The following is a 27682-nucleotide window of genomic DNA, read 5'->3' as shown; positions in this document are numbered from 1 at the left end:
TAGGGGAGAAAGAAATGACTGAGTCGGCAAAATCTTAACATTGGTATCAGAACCAACAGGAACATCTAAAAAGAGTAATATCCTTCCTATATATCAGCAATAACTAAAAGAAATGTTTATTATAATCTAGGATCTGATTGACAATAACAATATCATTTAGTGGTCTATTAAGATTTAAAATGGTGAGATAAAATAAATTACCACATAACCATCACTAATAGGATGGACTCAGACTGGCAGATGGTGAAATATTTTTGATGTATTTTACCAACAAAATATTTTCATTTCAAATATATATGAAGAACACCTACAAATCATTAGGGCAAAGACAAAGACAACCACCCAACAGGGAAGTTGGAAATGGCTTTCAGCGGGCACTTTTCAGAACCGATCAGAATGGCCAAACCCCTACATGCATAAGTCCACTCATGGTCAGCAAAATACTAATTAATATACAAAGAAACCATTTTACATTCCTGCAGTTTGCACAAATTCGTTTGTGATAAAACCAACGGTTTCCAAGGATGGTGAGAAACATGAACCCCGGCACATTTTTGGCTACATTGCATGAGGTGCAACCATTTGGAAGGGCAATTTAGAAATCAGCAAAGTTGGGGGGAGGGGGTACCTGGCTGCTGGCTATCGGGAGCGGTAGCTGGAGGGAGACTCTTCTCTACCTGCCCCCCCATTTAAATTTCGGTGTATTATTAGAAAGTCTGAGGGGTAGTAAAGGCCCGCAGATCAGGAGGTGATTGCAGTTGAAAGCATGGTTTATGACGCAGAGATCCCAAGAGGAAAGGGCACACCATGCCCCAGGGGGCCACATGGAGAGTGGGGAGTCCCAAGGGTCAGAAGCGAGGCAGGGGGAGAGTGGGAACTGTGGGCAGGAGCCTGCACCGTGGTTTCCACGGGCAGGGCAGGGCAAGCAGGCTCAGGCTTCCCAAGTTTGAATGACTGCAGTGGGCTGTGGGGCTTAGGGGTTCCCCCTAATTGTCTAGTTCCAGGCCCCGGGGTGGTTAAGGCAGATGGACGGTGCCAGGAGTGTGAGGCCCCCGCAAACATAGGAGCAGGGTAAGGGTGGATTGGATGGTTTGTATTTGGAACAGAAGGGGCAGGTGGGGGCGGGACAGGATGTGGGAGGCAGGATGCCAGTGGCAGGTGCCTCGGGCATGTCAGGAGATTGTCCAGACAAGTTGTCTCCAGCATATGCATGCGGGGCGGATGGGAAAGCCTTATGTTTCTAGAAGCCGGCAACATGGTTAGTACATCCCCAAACTCAGATCGAGCCAGATTCAGGGTCTTCTCTTGGGGGCTGATGGTAATGGTGACATGCAACAGGGACATAGGAAAGTGGGAGAGAACAGCGGGACATCATGGCAAGGGGGCAACAGCTTCTTGGGGAGATCTGGAGACCGACTCTGTGTCTTCAAGTCCGGCTTTGTCCCAGCTCAGTCTCAAAGGGTCGGACCTGCAAAATGCGTCAGCTAGCCGGGAGATGTGATGGGGTCATTGTCGATGTGCTGGGAAGACCAGGAAACCTCCCCATCAACAGCAAAGCTGGAGCAACGACTCGATGTGAGGCCCGAACACAACTGTATCAAATTTGGACTGAAAGTAAACAGCCAGACCTCGAGAACCCTCTGCTGGCCCCCTGGGCAGGTTCGGGCCAGTCATTTAATTGACCTCAGAATAATCTCATTTCCAGCGTTACACAGTCTGGACTCTTGGACTCCACTAGTTGCGTAAGGTGATCTCTTCGGGTTTCTGATTCAATTGTTCTTCCCTTTCTTCTAATAACTGCACTTTTTGGAACATGCTATAGCAAAGCTCTGGCACCCGTGTGCAGGGAAGCCTAGGTGGGTATGTTCCCTTCAATGACACACGATCAAAACATTGGAAATTATCTGCATTTTCAGCAGCAGCAGAACAGATCACTGAACCACTAAATAGTTATACAATGAATTCTTTACAGAACATATGTCAGATGGATACATCTCTATTGAGAATGCAAATAATGCAAGCATATTTTATAACAGTGAAGAAAAAAATAAATATACAAAACATGTCTTTGGTTTATACAAATGCAACCAAGGTATGAAAAGTATAAACAGTCTTAATTCCAGAGAATGAATTTCAGAGACAATATTTGAAATATTTAACAGCTGTCACAGGAGGGACACTAATCAGTCAGAATGGACTCTGATGATGGCTGAGCACAAGGTTCTTGAGATCCTCCCTGGACCAGACTAAGTACCTTTCTGGCAGTTTCCTCGGGGGATCGAGGAAATGTGGGGGCAGGGTTACCAGAGTGCGGTCCGGCACCTGCACAGGGGGTGGAGGGCAGAAACCAGGGGATTTTATTTTTATCAGCCATCATGAATGCATTTCAAAGTTTTAAAATCTGATATGAGCATACTGGCTAAGCATCAGCTCTGATAGGAGAAAAGAAGCTACTTGGGGAAGAGTTACAAAGGAGGAATATATTTTTACATATTACATATTTTATTTTATATATATTTTTATGTATGTATATATGTGTATATATGTACATGTGCAAGTCCATGTGTATCCTAGAAAAGAACAGGTGTCTCTTGAATAATCTTACTGGCAGGTGCCTGTAGACTTGACTTTGGCCTCAAGCCTAGTTGAGTTTCCTAGATTTGGAAAGGGTCCTTTTTTTTCTATATGTACACATATATACACACATATGTGTACACTCAGACATGTATATACACATATGAATATATACATAATCTTCCTCTGTAAACCTTCCCCCTAAAATTTCCTTTTGCTTATCACAGTTGATATTACATGTTTTAAATCTCCACACAGACATACATATGTATATGTGAGTCTGTGTGTGTTTGCTTTGTTTTTAAAACTATTTACTGCTAATATGGCAACAGTGTTATATTGCTGAAATAAGTTTAAGATGTTAAACTCTTAATTAAAATTTCCAGTAAAATTAGCACAAAAAGTTCATGCTTCAGAACTCTCCAGTGGATAAAATAGTTTTTTTCTAAAAGTGACTAAAATGACGTAACTAAGCTGGGACCAAGATTGTCAATGTCAAGCTCTGAACAAGACTTTTTCTGGGTGCCTGGGTGGCTCAGTTGGTTAAGCATCTGACATAATCTTAAGCTGACTTCAGCTCAGGTCATGATCTCAGGGTTGTGGGATCGAGCCCCACATCAGGCTCAGTGCTCAGCGTGGAGTCTGTTTGAGATTCTCTCTCTTCCTCTCCCTCTGCCTCTCCCCCCACTTGCATGCTCTCTCTTTCTCTCTCTCTCAAAAAATAAATAAAATAAAAATAAAAAGACTTTTTCACCATACTCTTCTCTACAGTACCATATGGTACCTAGATAACTGGTGGAGGAAATGTCTTCATGGCAGCATTTTCAACAAGATGCTTTCTCTGAAAACCAGCCCCTGTATGGATGGCTGGAGTTGTGGATGACAAAAAATAATGCTATTATTTCTAGGAACTTTAAATTCTTTCTAGGGGCGCCTGGATGGCTCGGTCGTTAAGTGTCTGCCTTCGTCTCGGGTCATGATCCCAGGGTCCTGGGATCGAGCCCCGCATCGGGCTCCCTGCTGGGCGGGAAGCCTGCTTCTCCCTCTCCCACTCCCCCTGCTTGTGTTCCCTCTCTCGCTGTGTCTCTCTCTGTCAAATAAATAAATAAAATCTAAATTCTTTCTAATAGGCTTTCCTTACATCCTATTATACTTTCTCTGAATACAGTTTTGTCATCTGCCATTAAGAATGATTTAACCTCTTCCTTTTAATTGTTCATTAAAGTAAGGCTAGAGACTATGTCCTTTTTTTTTATCTTGCACAATTGGTTAGAAGACATTGGAAGTGGCGAGGAGAATGGTGATGGGGATTTTATTTTATTTTTTTTTTTGTTCTTGTTTCTGACGTCAACAAAAATGCTTCAAAACTCTACTCTGGATACCATTCCTGGCCTATAGGTCCTGCATCCAGCAGACCCATGTAAAAATGTCAAATGTTGGGGAGGAAAGGAACAGGCTGGAATTCTCCGGCTCTGCTGAAGGGGTGTAAATTGGTCCAACCGATTTCAGTGGAGCAATTAGGCATCATGTTCTAAAACCATGAGTTTAGATTGCCTCTGAGTCTCTAGCCTCACTTCATACCAACACCAGAGACAACACGTACGTACAGAGAAAGGCACTTCCTCCCGGTTGCGGATATTTGATTACCCAGCTTTGCTTTTAGAACAGTTCTAGAGGAGAAGCCTTCTCGTAAAGTTAAAGATTTTCAATAATTTGGGGACCCACTGACTGTGATTGTGTGTTTCAAATAGAAAATCCCCGATTACACCATTCTCCATCTTATCCTTGCCCTGTGCTTCAGCCATACAGACCTTATTTCAGGTTTCACCGTTAGGTTGACCGGATAGCATAACTGACGAGAGCATGAGCACGGTGGGGAGGGGGAGCAGCAGAGGGAGAGGGAGGGAGACTCTCCAGCAGGCTCCCCACTGAGTGAGGAGCTGATGTGGGGCTCAATCCCAGGACCCTGAGATCATGACCTGAGCTGAAATCAAGAGTTGGACATTTAACCAACTAAGCCACCCAGGCACCCGCTGAATGTCTTGACTTACAAAAATAGTGATGGCATATGACTCCACCTGCTCTCCGAAAATAAGACCATGACCTGTCTTTCTGGAAGGCTTCTCCCACATCCACCTCTCACCTACTTAATGCCTTTCGGTTTGTAGTCAGGCCATGACATCATCATAGAAGCCATCACCATGTCTAAGACAGTTCTTTCTCACACACTCTTAACTTCCTCTGGATCACCTGATGCCAGGACTTGATGCAGATCTCCTTTCTCCAACAGACGGTGAAGTCAGTGGCACCAGGGACCATGTTCACTTGTTCATCCTTCTATCCTCAAACCTAGGAATCAAAGTTGTCACCTGGTACCTGGTAAATGCCATGTGAAATTTTAGTGCATAGGTGAAAGTTTAAATCTGTAAATGCTCAGCATAGAACTTTATAGCTAAAAGAGGCCTTTGTGATTATTTAATGATATCTTCTTGTTTTACCAAGGGAAAATGCTTGAAGAGTATATAACTGACTTATAAAACTGATGTGCATAACTGCTTAGTTCCTGAAATTTAGCATACAAGAGCCTAGTTTAGCATTTTACATTTTTGATTATTTTTTTTGAATTTAGCCTCACACTAAATATCCTGTGCATATTGATCTCCCACTGAATTTTGAAACGCTACATGGATATTCACTAATTTCCATCTCTTTTGTAGCTTATCCTGAGGTGAATCTAAGCATCCTTGTATTTGAGGAAAAAGATCTAAGCATCAAATAGGAAATTTAAAAAATCCTCGGGTGCCTGGGTGGCTCAGTCGGTTAAGCGTCTGCCTTCGGCTCAGGTCATGATCCCAGGGTCCTGGGATGGAGCCCCGCATCGGGCTCCCTGCTCAGCGGGGAGTCTGTTTTTCCCTCTCCTTCTATCCCTCCTCCCTGCTTCTGCTCTCTCTCTCTCTCTCTCTCTCTCCGTTGCTTGAACATTCTCTCTCACAAATAAATAAACTCTTAAAAAAAATCCTATGGCTCCAAAGTTAAATGAACAGTAAAGGAATTGAGGGTAGCTGTGAGCTACTTGTGGTGACCAAAAATTAGCTGCACAGTAGAAGACTTGAAGCCCAGGATGAAATGTTAAGTATAAGAATTTGATATTAAAGTCTGCCTGTACCGAGAAGCTGGGGACAATGAACGGCTGGGTCTTGGGACTAGATACACCTAGGACCAAAGGACAGATACTGGAGACCTTGCCAACTTGACATTGAATTCCTCTCAGGGACTTAAGCACAGAAGCTGAGAGGTAAGGACATTTGTCAGGTCCAGTTTTGTTGCTAGACACCTGGGAGGTCACGAGAGATCTTTGAGTACATAGAATAAAGGGATAGATTGTGAGAATAGCAACAAAAGTAGCAATGGTTCTTATCAATCAAGCAGCTCCTCGGTGTCGGGCGCCATCTTATTATTTTACCCACAGTTCAAGGAGACAGTAACCTTGATTATCAACATGCTACGGGTGAGCATACTATGCCTCAAGTCTTCATATTGTTTTGCCTGTGATTACTAGTTAGTGAATTGAAGAGCGGGGGTATTAACCAAGATCTTTGGTACAGCAAATCTGAGCATGCAGTGTTCTGGGAGGGAAATTGTGGGATGTCGTTGGTAGAATAATTATAATAGTGTAAATGTAACAACTGGCCATATGGTGCTTCTAGAGAGGTAAATAGTGTGGAGATTGTGACCTGCTCTCCTGGCCATTAGAGTTCTTTTTCACAAAGGTGTTCTTTTTCACAAAGGTGTTCTTAAACATGTAAATGTTCTGCACTCTACATGATACAGAGACCTAAGTGGAATGAAAATTTCTAGCAGAAAAGACCTCAGGTATAGGACAGGACACCACAGCGTGCAATACTCTGAGGTCCAAGGAACTGAGTTAACAGAATCTTAGAGATTTCTAACCATTGCAGATCTTCCATGGATAGATTTCAGAGGAAGAGTTTGAGGTCTTCAGGGACTGGTACAAAGAGAAAAGAGGGAACAGAGCAAATAATTCTAGCAATGACCAAAACAGAAATTAATTATTAATTTTAAAAAACAAGGAATTAGAGGGGATGTTTGAGCTGAGGTGCAGAGAGGAGGGGCTCTCTATCGGAAGAGGCTGGGTGTAGGGCAAGGTTACAGCATGGGGGAACCCGGGTGCACCATTACCAACGTGCTGGGACCATGGTGCAGGAAACTGGCAGGCAATGGGACTGGGTGGTTTATGTCTCTTCCCTCATGTTCATTCTCTCCGTACTTTATACCTGGTAGTTGTAACCATTCTAAACTTAGAGATAAGAAAATTCAGACAAATCAAAACTAAATAAATATGGGATGCGTACTACAACCAGCTTTCGTACCCAAGATACTAGAGATGAAAACACACTCTTTCTAAGACATGGAAGGAAGTACAGTGGCACCTGCCATGGAGAAGTAGAGATGAGGCAGCTCCTGGAAAAGGAGTAAATACTAGAACATATATGCTGATGGCAGTGAAGAAGATAAATGTGCCCATTAACATGAAGTGAGCTCACAAGATGTCCATCGACAGATGAATGGATAAAGAAGAAGTGGTATATATACACAATGGAATATTATGGAGCCATCAAAAGGAATGAGATCTTGCCATTTGCAACGATGTGGATGGAACTGGAGGGTGTTATGCTGAGTGAAATAAGTCAATCGGAGAAAGACATGTATCGTATGACCCCACTGATATGAGGAATTCTTAATCTCAGGAAACAAACTGAGGGTTGCTGGAGTGGTGGGGAGTGGGAGGGATGGGGTGGCTGGGTGATAGACATTGGGGAGGGTATGTGCTATGGCGAGTGCTGTGAATTGTGCAAGACTGTTGAATCATAGTTCTGTACCTCTGAAACAAATAATGTGATATATGTTAAGAAAAAAAAAAAGAAGAAGAAGATAGCAGGAGGGGAAGAATGAAGGGGGGGAAATCAGAGGGAGAGATGAACCATGAGAGACGATGGACTCTGAAAAACAAACTGAGGGTTCTAGAGGGTGGGGGGGGGGTGGGGGGATGGGTTAGCCTGGTGACAGGTATTAGAGAGGGCACGTTCTGCATGGAGCACTGGGTGTAATGCACAAACAATGAATCATGGAACGCTACATCCAAAACTAATGATGTAATGTATGGTGATTAACATAACAATAAAAAATAAAAAACCCATGAAGTGAGCTCGGTAGCTGGAAGGCAGGAGGACCTCCTGGTTAGGAACTTGCACCTGTGAAATTAATGTAACGGGGTGATTGTGTGTCAGCTATACTCAAATAAATTTTTTTTTAAAAGGTACACATAAAGCTTTCAAAAAAGCTTTGCTGTTATCATCATCATGGCTTCATTTTACATCATCTCTAGGAATGTCATTCCCAATAATCTGAAAAATCTCCAAAAATAAAGATAAGAATACTAAACATAATGAAATTTTTTTAAAAAGAAGAAGAATGTGCGACTGAAAGTAACTTCTGGGTTCTTAGGCAGGTTCTAGAATTTCTACCTGTGTGAACTTAAGACGAATCTATAACTTATGCATAAATCAGCCTTCTGATATAAAAAAATCGATTTTCAGTCGGAATGCTTTGACTCTCGGATTGACTTCATTAATAATAAGATGCTTTCTCTCACATAATGCAAAGCCTGGGGAAGTCATCTACAGGCACTGCAATCAGGATTAGTTCTCATTCCCCACCACTCTCTCAGCCCTGACTTCCTCTGTGTAGGCTCCAACCTCACCCCCAGGAAGGCAGCCATCCCTGGCATCACACCTAGCCCTATTAGAATCCAGAGGAAGGAAATAGATGTCGCAGTCCATCTCATGAAGAACGTGAAATCCTTTCTCAGAAGATTCCAGCAGTTGTCTGCTCCACTGGAGAACATGACTTCCCACTGGTCGGGGTTGGATCACATGCTCTTCCCTAATCCATCATTAGCAAGAGAGTAGGGCTGTCCAAAGGGATTTAGTTCATCCACCTCTACACCTACGCTGGGATGGGGTCACCTCTGAGACACATCAGAAGAATTGGAACAAAAGAGAAGGAGAAATGCACGCAGGGAAGGCAAATAGTGCTTACTCCATACAGTTGTGGTGAAGCCTAAAGCACATAATACATTTAAAGGAACATAACATTTCCTCAATTAATGGCGGCCTTCATTACTGCTGTGTGCCCAGCACTGAGCCAACACTTCAAGCAATGTAAACATTACCATTAGTCTATGAAGTATGTAACGCATTCTTTTTTTTATTTTATTTTATAAATGAAAAGAATAGAGACTGGAAAAGATTAAGAAATTTACTTGAAGTCAAAATGTGGTCCAAAAAAAAAAAAAAAAGCTGAAATTTTAATCCAGAACCATCTGAGTGCAAGACTCATAACCCACAATGCTTTTGTTGAGTGTTTCCCCCAAAATGAAAGAGCAGTTGAGTGTTGTCATGATATGGGAATGCAGCCATGATACCCTCTTGCCGCAGAGTCTCTACCATCAGACTTCCATCATGGGGGGCAAGGGGTGGAAGCATCCAGAGCTGCCATGTCCGGGAAACTAGAGTGATGAGGTGGCTTTGCTTGGGTATCACATTTCCCCGATAGGTCAATTTGTGTTGTTGAAGAGTATTACAGAAGAGACACCATTATCTTTTTCTAATTAGGATATTTTTCTCCTACTTTCTATCCTTTGCTGATGAGAATAATGGATTTATTTTCTTGAATTATCCGTGAAAGAAGAGTCTGCCATGATACAAATGGATTGATTATTAACAAAGAAATGAGAATTGGTGAAGAGGACGTGAAAACATATACAATTCCTAGTCTATTAAAATGCAGGAGCTTTATAAGGTTAATTGCCCATCTGCACACGACCCACATCACAATGATTTTGCAGCCTGTGAAATATTGCAGGTTTTCACATTTCACTCTTGCTTTGATAAGCTGTTATTTTATTCACTCGGTAAGCAATGAAAGTAACACATCTGGAAATGCCAATGTATAAGCCCCAAAAGGAACACACTCCCTTCATAAAGGACTTCTAATTACAAGGAATATTTCCAATGAATCCTATTTAGGAGGTGCAGAAATTTTCACAGAACCTTTAAGTTTTGCCTTGAAATCATCCTAAAGCCAATCAGATGATTCTTGATGTGTGCAGAATGAACTTATTCCAAAGTTATGGACATAAGGAAATGAATGACACATGATGTTGCTGAAATTTTTTCTCTCCTTTGAGTCTTTCAAATAAAATATTTATACCCAGAGCATATTATCTAATTATCAAGCTCTGGGGAAACATCACAAACACATGATGTGTTGACATATGCCGAGTATTGTTCTAAATCCTTTCAATTTGTTAACTCACTTAATCCTCACCACCATCCAATGGGTTCAATGAGTATTTTTTTGCATCAGCTTATTTAATAGTTATCACAGGTACTGATGAGGTAGTAGGGGCTCCATTTTGTTTTTTTAATTTTTAATTTTTTTAAAGATTGTATTTATTTATTTGACAGAGAGAGCACAGGCAGGGGAAGAAGGAGAAGCAGGCTCTCCCTCGAGCAGGGGAGCCCAATGCAGGGCTTGTTCCCAGGACCTTGGGATCATGACCTAAGTGGAAGGCAGATGCTTACCCAACTGAGCCACCCAGGTGCCCCAGGCTCCATTTTCTATGCAGGGAAGTCAACTATGAAGATCCGAGGATTTAGCCAGCATTCTTCCCTTCAAAGCTGCTAGACAAGTAAGGTCTAGTACGTTGCCTGGCAAATAGTGGGTTGTACAATGAATGTTTCAGAATTATTTGGGGGAAATTATGGAAAGCTTAAATTATAATATTATTTGGTGTTTAATCATCTGAGTGCCCACAGAGAGCCCGAAATACCATTCTGCCCAAACAGAATTGACAACAGACCCAAACACGAGAACATGGAGGGTCTTGACTAGTGAATACGATGTGAATATGGGTTTTGTTCTTGGGATAAGTGTAGATATGTGGACAAATAGCTTCAAGGCAAAGCAAAAAAAGCCTCATCAGAGGGGCCAGCAGTGATGTAGAAGGAGGACTCAAGGATCCCTCTAGGGCAATTAGGAACTATTGCCCATAGGAGCGATGTCTGGGGTGTTCCTTGAGAGAGAAAGCAGAGCTTCCAAGGACTGGAAGCAGGAAAACCACACTACTGAGCACAAGCATTGCTCTATGTTTCCAGACTCTCAACATCAAAGCAGCCGCAGCAGCCCCACCAGATGGGCCCATCCCAGATCCAGAGTGCATGCCATGTGCATGTCTTCTCTGAATCCACTACTATCATCCAGCATACCAACTCCTGTCTGGATGCTTCTGTATCCTTCCAATTGATCCATGTGCTTCTACTCGTATTCACTCACTTGTAGTTTATTTTTCAAATACTCTAAGTTATCAGTTATTGTAAAAAACGCAAAACAAAAAATTTCACTGCTCCCCTTAAAATGCTTCAGTGGGCTTCCACCATAAATGGAGTGAAATCCAAACTCTTATCAGATCCCTGTTAGCTTCAGGGTCCCCTACACTGACACTTCTTTTGGTTCACTATGTTCCAACAATGTCTGGCATATTTTTCTTCATCAACCATTCTGTGTTTCTTATTTCAGTCCTTGTGCACCTCTCTCTTTTCTGTGGAAAATGTTCTTCCACTGGACCTTCTTGTGATGGATTCTCCATAATTCAGTAACAGAGCCCATGGTGGCTTCCTCCAAAAAGGACTCTCTGAACAACACAAGCTGAAGTATGCCTTCTTCAACACCTCAAATCACTGCCTATACAATTGTCTTCCTTATTTATTACTCAAATGAGCCCCTTTCAAAGAATGCAAGAAGAGAGAGGAAACCATTGTAGAAAAGCTTATATTTTAGAGCTTTTGCTCTGAATGAGAAGATAGGCGTGTGCACAAGGATGGCAGGATTATACCTCCTCAAATTCTTCCACCACCCATCTTTCCTGTGACTCAAAATAAACCCTGGGCACCTTGAGACATTGAGAGCTGCTTGGCTCCTATCTAGGCCTGGACTGACCTATGCCAGAGATGTGAACTCTGATGGCGTTCTTCAGCACTGGCTGTCCTCTGCTGACTGGGAGCCCTACGCATGGCCCACACCTGGCTTAGCTTTGGTTCTGGGAGGAGCACACCCCAGCGGTCTTTTTTTTTTTTTTTTTAATTTGTTTATTTGAGAGAGAGAGCGTGAGCATGGGGCAGGGTGGGTTTCTGGATGGACTTGGAATTAAAATGCACTGGAAAAAAAAAAAACATCCCTCATATGTGGCTAAGATGCCCCTTCTCTTGCCAAATTGGTTTCTTCCTTATCCTCAGCCACTTGGCATCCATCCATAGCCTGGCTTCAGTTTCCATTTCCGGTATCAAAATCCCTCTATGCAAAGATGCTCTGGCCCCAAAGCCCTCTGACTTCTCCACGAGAAGCCAAGGCAGGCTCACCAGTGCTCTAGCCGGGGATCAGGAACATTCTAAAACTGATAGACTGTTCAGGTGCTTACCGTCATCCCCATGTTTTCTTGCTGGTTATGTAAAATATAATTTGAAAATTTTTAAATGCAATAAGTTTTGACAGAAGCACAAAGTGATGTGCCTACCACCACATTCAGGATATAGAATAATTTCATCACCCCACAAAGTTTCCTTTTGACCACTTATAGTTGACCTCAACCCCAACACCTCATGACCTGGCTTAATGACTTTTGTTATATCTATCCTAGAATTTCATAGAAATGGAATTCTACTTTTTGTTGTCTTTTATGTCAGAAATAGAGACTCTTTAGGATAATATAAAAATGAGAATTATAGGGGGGGCGGAGCAGGATGGCGGAGGAGTAGGAGACCTGGATTTCGTCTGGTCTCAGGAATTCAGCTGAATGGGGATCAAACCATTCTGAACACCTACGAACTCAACAGGAGACCGAAGAGGAGAGTAGCAACAACTCTCTGAACAGAGAAGCGACCACTTACTGGAAGGTAGGACGTGCGGAGAAGTGAATCCGAGGCGATATTCGGGAGGATAGACGGCGGGGGAGGGGCCTCCGTCGGCCGCTTCTGGCAAGTGCTAGAGCCGCGGAGCACAAAATCGGACCTTTTAGAAGTTGGCTCCGCTGAGGGACGTCGCTCCAGTGGCCACGCGGGGGGTGGAATCCTCCCGGGACAGTGTGGTCTCAGGACCCTGGGGGTCACAGAAAGACCGGGGGTGCCTGAGTGCGGCAGAGCTCCCAGGTATCAGAGCGGGGAAGCCGGCTGCAGAGAGGGGGCCGAGGCGCGGGCTCTCAGCTCGGGGTGGCCATAAACTGTGATCAGTGACAGTCGGGCCACGGCTCCTCCAGCAAGGATCCAACAAACGCAGAGCCGGGGAGACTCCCCTTCCTCCCCCGGGAGGAGCGGCGCGGGAGCGCACCGCAGGGATCTGCTGGGTTTGGAGACTCCACACGGGGTCGGGTGCCAGAGGTAGAAACGCTCGGTCACAGGCCGGGTGAGCACGGAGTGCGGCCGGAGACCGGGGACACGGGAGTGACTGCTTTTCTCTGGGGACCCACTGAGGAGCGGGGCCCCGATTTCTCAGCTCCTCCAGGCGGATATTGGGAGGCCACCATTTTCACCCTGCTCCTCCAAAGCTGTACCGAGAGCTTGCAGGGAACAAAAGCTCCTGAGAGCAAACCCGAGCAGCTTGCTTAGCCCGGACCGACAAGGGCGGGGCAATTCCGCCTCCGGCAAAGACATTTGGGAACCACGGCAACAGGCCCCTCCCCCAGAAGATCAGCACAAACAGCCAGCAAGCCAAGACCAAGTTTACCGATCAAGGAGAACGGGAGAACTCCAGCACTAGGGGAATACTGCATGTAGAATTCATGGCTTTTTTACCATGATTCATTAGTTTTTCAGTTAATTTTTTTAACTGTTTTTTTTGAATTTTTCTTTTTCCCTTTTTCAAACAACATCTTATCAATCCCTTCTTTTAAAAAAATTTTTTTTATTTTTCATTTTTAGAGTCATATTTTTATCCCTTCATAGTAGTTACCCTTATTTTTGGCATATATATATAAGTTGTTCTCTCTTTAAAATTTTGAGATACAGTTTCTTCTAACAGATCAAAATATACCCTAAATCACGAGTGTATGGCTTTGTTCTAGTCTCCTGCCTGATCACATTCTCTCCCTTTTTTTCTTTTTTTTCTTTTCTCTTTTTCTTTTTAAATTTTCTTCTTTCTTTTTAAAAACAACTTCTTATCTTATCAATTCTTTCTATAAAATCTTTTATAATTTTCATCTTTACAGTCATCTGTGATCCTTTCATTGTATCAACCCTTATTTTGTACATATATAACTCTTTCTTCCTTTAAAATTTTAGGAGGCACTCTCTTCTAACAGACCAAAATATGCCCAAAAGATAGTATGTGGCACTGATCTATGCACCAGCCTGATCATATTTGATCATAATCTGCTTTTTTTTGTTTTGTTCTGTTTTTGTTTGTTTTTATCTTTTTCTTTTTCCTTTTTTTTTCTCTTCCTTCTTTCCCTTTCTTTTCCCCTGGTCTCAGGTCTTTTCTGATTTGTATAGAGTATATTTGCTGGAGACCTTGTTAATCTGTTAGCATTCTGTTCTCTCATTCAGCTGTTCTCCTCTGGACAAAATGACAAGATGAAAAAATCACCTCAGCAAAAAGAACAAGAGGTAGTACCCTCTGCCAGGGACGTACTCAATATAGACATTAGTTCGATGTCGGACCTAGAGTTCAGAATCATGACTTTAAAGATACTAGCAGGGCTTGAAAAAAGTGTGGAAGTTATTAGAGAAACCCTTTCTGGAGAAATAAAAGAACTAAAATCTAACCAAGTCGAAATCAAAAAGGCTATTAATGAGGTGCAATCCAAAATGGGGGCACTAACTGCTAGGATAAATGAGGCAAAAGAGAGAATCGGTGATATAGAAGACCAAATGATGGAAAATAAAGAGGCTGAGAAAAAGAGAAACAACTACAGGATCACGAGGGCAGAATTCGAGAGATAAGCGATACGATAAGACAAAACAACATTAGAATAATTGGGATCCCAGAAGAAGAAGAAAGAGAGAGAGGGGCAGAAGGTATATTGGAGCAAATTATAGCAGAGAACTTCCCTAATGTGGGGAAGGAAACAGGCATCAAAATCCAGGAGCCACAGAGGACCCCTCTCAAAATCAATAAAAATAGGTCAATACCCCGACATCTAATAGGAAAACTTACGAGTCTCAGAGACAAAGAGAAAATGCTGAAAGTAGCTTGGGAGAAAAGATATGTAACCTACAATGATAAAAACATTAGATTAGCAACAGACCTATCCACAGAGACCTGGCAGGCCAGAAAGGACTGGCATGATATCTTCAGAGCACTAAACGAGAAAAATATGCAGCCAAGAATACTATATCCAGCTAGGCTATCATTGAAAATAGAAGGAGAGATAAAAAGCTTCCAGGACAAACAAAAACTAAAGGAATTTGCAAACACGAAACCAGCCCTCCAAGAAATATTGAAAGGGGTCCTCTAAGCAAAGAGAGAGCCTAAAAGCAGCATAGATCAGAAAGGAACACAGACAATATACAGTAACAGTCACCTTACAGGCAATACAATGGCACTAAATTCATACCTTTCAATAGTTACCCTGAATGTAAATGGGTTCAATGCCCCAATCAAAAGACACAGGCTATCAGATTGGATTAAAAAACAAGACCCATCAATATGCTGTCTGCAAGAGACTCATTTTAGACCCAAAGACACCCCCAGATTGAAAGTGAGGGGGCGGAAAACCATTTACCATGCTAATGGACACCAAAAGAAAGCTGGGGTGGCAATCCTTCTATCAGACAAATTAGATTTTTAAAACAAAGACTGTAATAAGAGATGAAGAAGGACACTATATCCTACTTAAAGGGTCTATCCAACAAGAAGATCTAACAATTGTAAAGATCTATGCCCCTAAAGTGGGAACAGCCAATTATATAAGGCAATTAATAACAAAAGCAAAGAAACACATTGACAAAAATACAATAATAGTGGGGGACTTTAACACCCCCTTAACTGAAAAGGACAGATCATCTAAGCAAAAGATCAACAAGGAAATAAAGACTTTAAATGACACACTGGACCAAATGGACTTTACAGACATATTTAGAACATTCCATCCCAAAGCAACAGAATACACATTCTTCCCTAGTGCCCATAGAACATTCTCCAGAATTGATCACATCCTAGGTCACAAATCAGGTCTCAACCGGTACCAAAAGATTGGGATTATTCCTTGCATATTTTCAGACCACAATGCTTTGAAACTAGAACTCAATCACAAGAGGAAAGTCGGAAAGAACTCAAATACATGGAGGCTAAAGAGCATCCTACTAAAGAATGAATGGGTCAACCAGGAAATTAAAGAAAAATTAAAAAATTCATGGAAACCAATGAAAATGAAAAGACAACTGTTCAAAATCTTTGGGATAAAGCAAATGCAGTCCTGAGAGGAAAGTATATAGCAATACAAGCCTTTGTCAAGAAACAAGAAAGGTCTCAAATACACAACCTAACCCTACTCCTAAAGGAGCTGGAGAAAGAACAGCAAATAAAGCCTAAACCCAGAAGGGGAAGAGAAATAATAAAGATCAGAGCAGAAATCAATGAAATAGAAACCAAAAGAGCAGTAGAACAGATCAACGAAACTAGGAGATGGTTCTTTGAAAGAATTAAGAAGATTGATAAACCCCTGGCCAGACATATCAGAAAGACAAGAGAAATGACCCAAATCAACAAAATCATGAATGAAACAAGAGCGATCATAACCAACACCAAAGAAATAAAAACAATTATAAGAACATATGATGAGCAACTCTATGCCAGCAAATTAGATAACCTGGAAGAAATGGGTGCATTCCTAGAGATGTATCAACTACCAAAATTGAACCAGGAAGAAATAGAAAATCTGAACAGACCTATAACCACTAAAGAAATTGAAGCAGTCATCAAAAATCTCCCAACAAAAAAAACCCAGGGCCAGATGGCTTCCCAGGGGATTTCTATCAGACATTTGAAGAAGAATTAATATCTATTCTCCTGAAACTGTTCCAAAAAATAGAAATGGAAGGAAAACTTCCAAACTCATTTTATGAGGCCACCATTACCTTGATCCCCAAACCAGACAAAGTCCCCATCAAAAAGGAGAATTACAGACCAATATCCTTGATGAACATGGATGCAAAAATTCTCACCAAAATACAAGCCAACAGGATCCAACAGTACATTAAAAGGATTATTCACCACGACCAAGTGGGATTTATCCCTGGGCTGCAAGGCTGGTTCAACATCCGCATATCAATCAATGTGATACAATACATTAACCAAAGAAAGAACAAGAATCATATGATCGTCTCAATAGATGCAGAAAAAGCATTTGACAAAGTACAGCATCCATTCTTGACCAAAACTCTTCAGAGTATAGGGATAGAGGGTACATACCTCAATATCATAAAAGCCATCTCTGAAAAACCTACAGCGAATATCATTCTCAATGGGGAAAAGCTGAGAGCTTTTCCCCTAAGGTCAGGAATGCGGCAGGGATGTCCACTCTCACCACTGCTATTCAACATAGTATTAGAAGTCCTAGCCACAGCAATCAGACAACAAAAAGAAATCAAAGGCATCCAAATAGACAAAGAGGAAGCCAAACTCTCACTCTTTGCAGATGATATGATACTGTATGTGGAAAACCCAAAAGACTCCACCCCAAAACTGCTAGAACTCATACAGGAATTCAGTCAAGTAGCAGGCTATAAAATCAATGCACAGAAATCAGTGGCATTCCTATACACCAACAACCAGACAGAAGAGAGACAAATCAAGGACTCGATCCCATTTACAATTGCACCCAAAAGCATAAGATACCTAGGAATAAATTTAACCAAAGAGGCAAAGGATCTGTACTCAGAAAACTATAAAATACTCATGAAAGAAATTGAGGAAGACACAAAGAAATGGAAAAACGTTCCATGCTCATGGATTGGAAGAACACACATTGTGAAGATGTCAGTGCTACCTAGAGCAATCTACACATTCAATGCATTCCCCATCAAAATACCATCCACCTTTTTCAACGAAATGGAACAAATAATCCCAAAATTTGTGTGGAACCAGAAGAGACCCCGAATAGCCAGAGGAATCTTGAAACAGAAAAGCAAAGCTGGCGGCATCACAATTCCGGACTTCCAGCTCTATTACAAAGCTGTCATCATCAAGACAGTATGGTACTGGCACAAAAACAGACACATAGATCAATGGAACAGAATCGAGAGCCCAGAAATGGACCCTCAACTCTATGGTCAACTCATCTTTGACAAAGCAGGCAAGAAAGTCCAATGGAAAAAAGACAGTCTCTTCAACAAATGTTGTTGGGAAAATTGGACAGCCACATGCAGAAGAATGAAACTGGACCATTTCCTTACACCACACACAAAAATAGACCCCAAATGGTTGAAAGACCTAAACGTGAGACAGGAGTCCATCAAAATCCTAAAGGAGAACACAGGCAGCAATCTCTTCGACCTCAGCTGCAGCAGCTTCTTCCTAGAAACATCGCCAAAGGCAAGGGAAGCCAGGGCAAAAATGAACTTTTGGGATTTCATCAAGATCAAAAGCTTTTGCACAGCCAAAGAAACAGTCCACAAAACCAAAAGACAACCGACAGAATGGGAGAAAATATTTGCAAATGACATATCAGATAAATGGTTAGTACCCAAAATCTATAAAGAACTTATCAAACTCAACACCCAAAGAACAAATAATCCATTCAAGAAATGGGCAGAAGACATGAACAGACATTTTTCCAAAGAAGACATCCAAATGGCCAACAGACACATGAAAAAGTGCTCAACATTGCTCGGCATCAGGGAAATCCAAATCAAAACTTCCATGAGATACCACCTCATACCAGTCAGAATGGCTAAAATGAACAAGTCAGGAAACGACAGATGTTGGCGGGGATGTGGAGAAAGGGGAACCCTCCTACACTGTTGTTGGGAATGCAAGCTGGTGCAACCACTCTGGAAAACAGTATGGAGGTTCCTCAAACAGTTGAAAATAGAGATAACATACGATCCAGCAATTGCACTACTGGGTATTTACCACAAAGATACAAATGTAGGGATCTGAAGGGGTACGAGCACCCCAATGTTTATAGCAGCAATGTCCACAATAGCCAAACTGTGGAAAGAGACACGATGTCCATTGACAGATGAGTGGATAAAGAAGAGGTGGTATATATACACAACGGAATATTATGCAGCCATCAAAAGGAATGAGATCTTGCCATTTGCAACGACATGGATGGAACTGGAGGGTGTTATGCTGAGTGAAATAAGTCAATCAGAGAAAGACATGTCTCATATGACCTCACTGATAGGAGGAATTCTTCATCTCAGGAAACAAACTGAGGGTTGCTGGAGTGGTGGGGGGTGGGAGGGATGGGGTGGCTGGGTGATAGACATTGGGTAGGGTATGTGCTATGGTGAGTGCTGTGAATTGTACAGGACTGATGAATCACGGATCTGTACCTCTGAAACAAATAATGCAATATATGTTAAGAAAAAAAGAAGAAGAAGATAGCAGGAGGGGAAGAATGATGGGGAGTAAGTCAGAGGGGGAGACGAACCATGTGAGACGATGGACTCTGAAAAACAAACTGAAGGTTCTAGAGGGGAGGGGGGTGGGGGGATCGGTTAGCCTGGTGATGGGTATTAAAGAGGGCACATTCTGCGTGGAACACTGTGTGTTATGCACAAACAATGAATCATGGAACACTACATCAGAAACTAATGATGTAATGTATGGTGATTTACATAACAATAAAAAATTATTTTAAAAAATAAATTAATAATAGAAAAAAACTAAAAAATGAGAATTATATTTTATAACCTCTTAAAATGAACTGGTGGGTCATCACTTTTTTTATTGGCTGAAATATGAATATTAAGCAGAAGGTGCTGTAGCACTAATAGGCAGGCCAAGCTAGTTTGGGAGTATTTTGAGGAAGATAAGAGAAAGGTAATAAATATCTTAAAGCTTTCAAGAAAAGACCCTCAGCATAATACCTTCCAGATCCATCCATGCTCTTGTAAATGTCTAGATTTCATTCTGTTTTATGGCTGAGTAATATTCCTGTGTGTGTTCATATATGTATGCCACCTCTTCTTTATCCATTCATCTATCAATGGACACTTGGGCTGCTTCCATAATTGTTGGCTATTGTATATAATGCTGCCAAAAACCTAGGGGTACATAGATCTTTTCAGATGAGTGTTATCATTTTCTTCCTGTAAATACTACTTCATCATATGGTACTTCTACTTTTAGTTTTTTGAGGAACATTCATACTGTTTTCCATGGTAGCTGCACCAATTTACATTCCCAGCAATGAAGTGAAGTAAGTCAGACAGAGAAACACAATACCATATGATTTCACTTATATGTGGGTAATCTAAAAAGCAAAACAAACAGACAAACAACAACAAATAGAAAAACAGACTCCTGGGGCGCCTGGGTGGCTCAGCTCATTAAGCGTCTGACTTCAACTCAGGTCATGGATCCCAGGGTCTTGGGATCAAGCCCTATGTCAGGCTCTCTGCTCAGCAGGGAGCCTGCTTCTCCCTCTCCCTCATTTCCTCCCCCTCCTTATGCTCTCTCTCTCTGTCTCACAAATAAATAAATAAAATCTTAAAAACAAAACAAAACAAAACCAGAATCCTAAATACAGAGAACAAACTAGTGGTTGCCAGGGACAGGGTGGTGGGGGGTGGGGGAAGCGGTGGGCAAATAGGCAAAAGGGGTTAAGAGGTATAGACTTCCAGTTATAAAGTAAATAAGTCATGAGGATCAAAAGTACAACAGAGGGAAAATAGTGAATAATATTGTCATAACTTTGTATGGTGACAGATAGTAATTACACATCATGGGGAGCATTTCCTAATATATATAATTGTCAAATCACAGTGTCGCATGCCTGGAACTGGTCTAATATTATATGTCTATCATACTTCAATTTTAAAAAATTAAAATAAAATAACAAAAAATAAAGAAAAAGGCACTTGAGATAAAAGAATATGATTAATTTTTTAATCACAAAATATTTGGAAGCCTAGTGTGTTGTTTCCCAAAGCTTCTTGTTTCACTCCTATTGGTCTGGAATTGATTTTGCTGGGTAGCATTTGCTTTTGATTGAGTATGATTCAAATGGAAACCTTTTGGCAGATTTTCGGATGAAGAGACTTGGTGTGAGAATGTTTTCTGCACTCATTTGCAGCCAATTTGGTCTGGGCATCTCCCAGGTGCAGCAGGTTATCCATGACTATGGAAAGAGCTCTCGCTAAAGCAGTGCCTCATAATGAGATTCAGTCCAATTTGATGGCGGAAAATAAGGTTTAATGCATCCACTGTTTGTGCCTAGGAATTTCAGTAAGTACAAAGCTTCATGAACCCTCTCTCAACATAAAATAAAGCAAACCAGAGATACCATTAATAAAGTGAAAAATGGCACCAAGAAACTCCCAAGTTTAAGAGTAGTGTCATTTGTGTTCACAAATGTACGTAAAACAGTTTGAGCTAAGGAATCTGTCTTACTGATCGTATTTCCTTCCGTGAAAATTAGCTGCACGCTTGCTGTGCTTGTTTGTTGTTTGGTTTGATTTGGTTTTCAAGAAAAAACATTTCTTATTTCTTTGTATTGACTAATTGGTTAGTCTTTCTTTCTTCCTTCCTTCCTTCCTTCCTTCCTTCCTACCTTCCTTCCTTCCTTCCTTTCTTTAGTAGGCTCCACGCCCAGCACAGAGCACCACGTGGGGCTTGAACTCACCACCTCGGGATCAAAACCTGAGCTGAGATCAAGAGTCCGATGCTCAACTGACTCAGCCACTCAGCAGCCCCCCCAGACTTTCTTTTTCATGCTGAGGTAGTGCCTTGTGGCAGGTATTTGCTCTTTTCCTTTGAGATTTTAGATGCATTAGATGCCAACATTTTGTACTCCTAGGGACCATGACCAGATGTTCTAAAGTTTAATGGAAAGATTTGGGCCTGGAGATGGATGAGGATTCACACCCTTTCTCTGCAAATCATAAATTTTGCACAGAGAAGATATGATTTCATCTTTCTGATCATTAATTATCATCATCGTGAATAATTGTTGCATAGCTTATGAGATAATGTAAGTAAAGTAAAAACGATATGGGACAGAATTATGCCTCTCTCCACACTGTCCATGGCTGAAACCCAGAAACCTGCGAATATGTTATCTAGATGACACAAGGGACTTGGTGTGATTAAGTTAAGGGTCTGAGGATGAGAGGCTACTATGGATTCTGGGTATCCTCGGTGTGATCGATGTCTCCATTCCAGCAACCCCCTTTCCCATTTCCCATCACCCTGGGACAATGACTGCCTATTTAAGCACAGACCTTTGCTGATATCAGTGCAGATAAGCGCATTGGCTGTAGTCGATATAAACTATCATCAACTACTAAATGTGGTAAGTGTACTTCCAGAAAATCAAGAGACGCCCCTCTCCTCTATCAGAACCCACTTCTAAGTTAGCCATTATATGTGCCTCGGGGAGTATACTTCAACTGCTCCAGCCCTATACCTTTCAATTTTTCCTCTACTGATACTGAGCTATTTCTGTTTCCTTAAATGGACGTTTGCTTTCACCATCTACCTCTATTCTTTCATTCATGTATCCGTTCATCGTGGTGTAGCCACTATGGAAAACAGTGTGGAGGTTCCTCAAAAAGCTAAATATACAACTATCCCATGATCGTGCAATCCCTCTTATGGGTTTAAACCCAAGGCAAATGAAATCAGGACCTCAAAGAGATATGTGCACTTCCGTGTTCATTTCAGCGTTAGTCATTAACATCCAAGACATGGAAATGACCTCAGTGTCCACTGTCTGGATGAATAAAGAAATTGTGGTTTATAGATACAATGGAATATTATGCAGCCTTTAAGTAAAAGGAAATCCTGCCACTTGCAACAACGTGAATGGACCCAGAGGACATTAGGCTAAGTGGAATAAGCCAGACACAGAGAAAGTTTGAAAACTGTGTGATCTCACTTATATGTGGCATCTAAAATAGTTAAATACGTAGAAGCAGAGTAGAACAGTGGTTACCAGAAGGAAAAGGGGAAGAAGTTGGTACAAAGTTGCAGAATGACTAGAGTTAAGAGTGCTGGAAACTTGTTGAGAGTGGATTTCTGATGCTTTCTTTTACCACACACCAAAAATGGTAACTATGTGAGCAGATGATATTGTTAGGAGTCAGTTGGACAATTAGGTAATCAGGACCAAGGTCCCCAACAAGGAAATATGGAGTCAGGACAGCTAAGATCAAACAGCACTAACTTCCTGTTCTGCAGCTTAGACAGGACTGCACTGATGTTCTGCTTTGCAGACTTTACAGAAATGACTTCCGCAAAACGTCCTAGAATAAGACAATTAACCACAAAAACATTTGTCAGTATCACTGGCAAGGGGCAGTTAAGACCTAAGCCCCCAGATATCAGCAAAAAAAGACCATTAACTTGTGGACATGAACCTAACAGGTAGACAGATACGTGTCCAAAGCCCTAATTGGCATGACTCAGCACACCCTGATTGCTTAAGAAAGTTCCGAAAAAGAGCTCATAAAAACCCTTACTTAGAAACTCCGGGGGCAACTCCGGGAGCCTCCGTCCCTCTCCGGGATCTTTACACTCTTGCTCAGTAAACTGCACTTTGCTGCCCACCACTCTTGGTCTGGTCTACCTCTTCCTTCTTCGAAGCGACATGACCAAGAACTACAGGCGCTCAGGGGACACAAAATCCCGTAATATGTTAGCGCCACTGTAGTAATTAGCTTGTATATGTGTATCAAATCATCATGTTGTATGCCTTAAACATTCACAATTTTTATTAAAAAATAAAATAAACTTTGGACTCAGTTCAGTGGTGAGCATGGAACAGTAACATATATTTCAGAAGATAGTTTGGGTATGTTACAATGCAACCACTTCGTTATTATTCTTTTCTGAACACTTATACTTCCTTGAATTACTATTTGAGGGTAAAAATCATTCAGTCTATATTCTGTCTAAACCAGAGGCAATTTGAGATTTATGTTTTAATCGCTAATTACTTGAACAAATATCCTAGCAGGCACTTTGCAATTGCCCCATTATTTTTCAAAGCCACTTTAATCTTCTTACATTTCTGATCCAATTATGCTTTTGAAGTACCTGTCATTTATCCCATTATCTGAAAATTTCTTCTATCTGATGCTTTTAGACATACACATTTACATTTGTATCCTTCTCTGTAGCATTATCCACATCTGGTACCTTGAACCAACTGCTGTCTGCCTCAGTCTCTCAACTAGAAGCTGATCCGCCTCCCCCCATCATTTCTCTGCCGTCCTTTCTGCTGACTTTTGCTCTCAGGAAATCTACTTAGTGAAATGATATGAACAGTAAACAAAATAAACACGCAGACAATAAAAAAGCTTGATAAGATTGCCTATTTTCTAACAGTTGGCCTCTATCCGATTCATAGTTAAGATGATGGAAGGTCATTCTGTGCATCTTCTATCTGCTGAGTTATCCATTTGCCCCATAATGCCCTTGTTCCCTGGAAAGGTTCTCCCCAAATGCATTGACAGGTCCACTGAACAAACGAAAAGGACATGCCTCCTCCTTGATTTGTTGACTCATACGCAGCATATGAAACTCTTGATCTTTGGTCCTTAAGATTTCCTCCTCCCTTGGGTTGCAGGATGCTCTTCTCTCCCAATTTTCAGCCCACGGCAAGGATGACGGTGAGTACTTACACGGCTCCAGGCCATATCCTCAGTGCTTTCTTCCTGGGATCTGCCTCAACCTTAGAGGAAATCTTTGAAGCAATTGCAGTCTGATAATCCCAAATGGGGAAACCAAAGCTGGATGGCACCCAAGGTAAGTAACTAAGGGAAGTAGCATCCCAGGTGATACCGCTTGTTGATGGAGGAGATGAGACTCCAACAGGAGACATGCTTTTCCGTCATGTCCACGTTCACCTTCTTGCTGCCACTTCTCAGTGTGGTTCTTACCCCCAAGTTCCAGTGTGGCTCCCGTGACTGCTCTGCTTTGCCTTTCATCCACAGGCATGGCTGCATGGAGCCTGGGTATAGAGAGTGTACCACAGATGCTTGTGTGAGCAATTAATTAGAAAATTCCTGAGATGTTGGACTGGCATCTCAAGCCCAACATGTGTCAAACCAAACTCATTCTTTTCCCCGTGAACCTACAATTCATCTTATGTTCCTGATCCAGTTGCCCATACTTAACCAAGAGCCAACTCAAGAAACTGGCTGTGTTTGTCCATCTCCCTCTCTCATCTGACTGGCTGTGAAGTCTACTGTCCAAGTGCATTTTGGGAGTACTTCCAGAACCCTTCTAATTCTCTTACCTAGGTATAGAGACTCATCGGGGCTCACTTTCTCTACTGTAAATAGAAATTGACACCCAGTTCCTAAGTTAACTTACTCAGTGAGTTACAGGAGAATTCCTTCCCCTTTGGGGATTGGGATTATCTCATTTGTAAAGGAGAAAAAAAAAGACAGTGATTATAGTCAATGTTCACGGATAATTTTCTCTCTACCCACAGCCTTTATGTATGTCAACTCATTTAATTTCAAAGTTTGATGGAACTTTAGCAGTTCCATTTTATGAGCGAGAGAATGAAGGAAGTGTGAGGAACTTTCCCATAGTCACATAGCTTTTACAAGTGGATTGGGATTCCTTCCCGGGTAGTTGGACTCTGGACCCCACTCTCAGCATGGGGCTAGATGATCCTCAAGCAGAATGCTGCAGTTCTGTATAGCTTCTCGGGTAGAGCATGAATGTTGGACTAAGCCATACATTGGTCTAATGTGGGTCTACCACTGATAAGCTGTGTGACCATGGGAAATCTGTTTTCTTTCTGAGTTCCAGATCTTTTTGAAAGAAAAGTAATAATCCCATTGCATAGGATTTGTAGCAGAAATAGCGAGTTATCATCCAATATCAATTTCCTCTTTCTTCCTTGATAATGGAAGTTCTGATTTTTAATAGGCATGAGGTCACCAGAATACATTTCCCTCAAAACTGGATGTGACAGTGAGATTAAGTCTGTCCGAGGAAATTGAGAGGAGGTGGTATGTTCCAGATAACCATAAATTCACAAGGTTTGGTTATTCATACTTGGAGCATCTTCTGGGATCATTTCTCCTCTTAGTTAAGTAAGAATACTGTTATGACATCATGTTTGAAAGATATATTTTCCAGATATAAAATTATAGCCTCCTCTTCTTTTTTGCCTTCAATATTTAAAAAAAAATATGACTGTGTCATCTTCTGCCATCTGGTACCGCTGTTTAGAAACTTGTCATCAATATAATTCCAATTAATTTTTGTGATCTCTCTGTCAAGTTTTAGAATTTTCATTTGTCTTTGGTTGTTTTAATTTCACAATAATTCACAACATATGGGTTTTCTTGTAGATCTTAAATGGCCAATATAGTATGGCCATTTTCCTGGGAGTGAGGATGACCAAGGGGTTTAGAGATGGGTTCTGGTGCCCAGATCCACTGTTTGCTAGTAGATCATTGATCTGTGACCTAAATGCTCGGTGACTCAGTTTTCTTATCTATAAAGTGGGGATCATAAATACGTGAACAATATTTCTAAGAACCTGGCATATTTCCCAATATGTAGTGCTTCCTTCCTTCCACTTCTATGGTGTTTATGATCTTTACCTTGTCATCCCGTCTCTTAAGCACTGATTCAGAAGGTCAGAGGGTAAGGAAATTTAAAAGTTGGAGGGATGAGCATATAATTGGTTTAAACTGTAGAGAAAAATGAGGGATATTGATGGGTCTGGTTCCTTATAATGAAAGACTATTTCCAACATGAATAGTTTTAAGTTTTAAGTAAAAATGTAAAATACGAAAACATTTTTAAAAAATAAATGCCATTTTATGTCTTTCTCAGTTTACTACCAGGTACCTTAACAGCTCAAGTTGCAGTGAGTTTGAGAACGGCATTTATGGGAGCAAATGTAATGATCCCTTCAGTCTCTCCAGGCCCAAATACTCAGTTTTCATGTGCACATGGGTTTCAGGGAGATTTTAGCATGCATACCCTGTCCTCAGAGGAGTAATCTGTTACATTCCTGGCACCCATTCTCTGAAATGCTTTTCTAAGATGGGATTTTTCATCAACACTGGGGCCCATCACACATTATGTCAATGATGAAGCACTATTATTAAGAGCTTGGGTTACCCTGAAGTTTCCTAGGTTTGAAATGCACATAATTCAAAGGAGAAAAATAAAGTAGATTCTTGGTCGAAGTTTTCACCATTGATCACAATTTCATCATCAGATGCTTTATGGAAAGATATAACACAAATACAGTTGCATCCACAGCAAAAGCTAATGCAAACTCTGCTATTCAATTCAATGGATCCATGAGCTTATGCACATATCTTGTGGAGAAAGGCATTTCTTGCCTGTTATATGATTTTTCTTTTCTTTTTAAAGATTTATTTATTTATTTGAGAGAGCGAGAATGAGAGAGCGAGAGTACATGAGAGGGGGGAGGGTCAGAGGGAGAAGCATGCTCCTCGCAGAGCAGGGAGCCCGACGCGGGACTTGATCCCGGGACTCCGGGATCATGACCTAAGCCGAAGGCAGTTGCTTAACCAACTGAGCGACCCAGACACCCATGATTTTTCTAGTAATAAGTTAGTCATTGAGCACTTTCAATTAGCCATGTCCACATTTCTTGACATTACAGTTAATCTTAATCTCTTTGGGCTGCAAAAGCATGATATCCCTCTATCAGCCACTGCATTGAGTTTAGCTTCCCCTCATCTTGACCAATCATAAACTCCAACTTGTGGTCGAATGGGCTGCAAGGCTCTTCAAAGGCAGAGTGCTGGGCTTCACACCACACTTTGGATCCAGTGTTTCTGAACTGACATCTTAGCAA

This window comes from Zalophus californianus, chromosome 12 (genome assembly GCF_009762305.2).
Source record: "Zalophus californianus isolate mZalCal1 chromosome 12, mZalCal1.pri.v2, whole genome shotgun sequence".
Taxonomy (NCBI): domain Eukaryota; kingdom Metazoa; phylum Chordata; class Mammalia; order Carnivora; family Otariidae; genus Zalophus; species Zalophus californianus.
The sequence above is the reverse complement of the archived record's forward strand: the minus strand, read 5'-3'. Positions refer to the sequence as shown.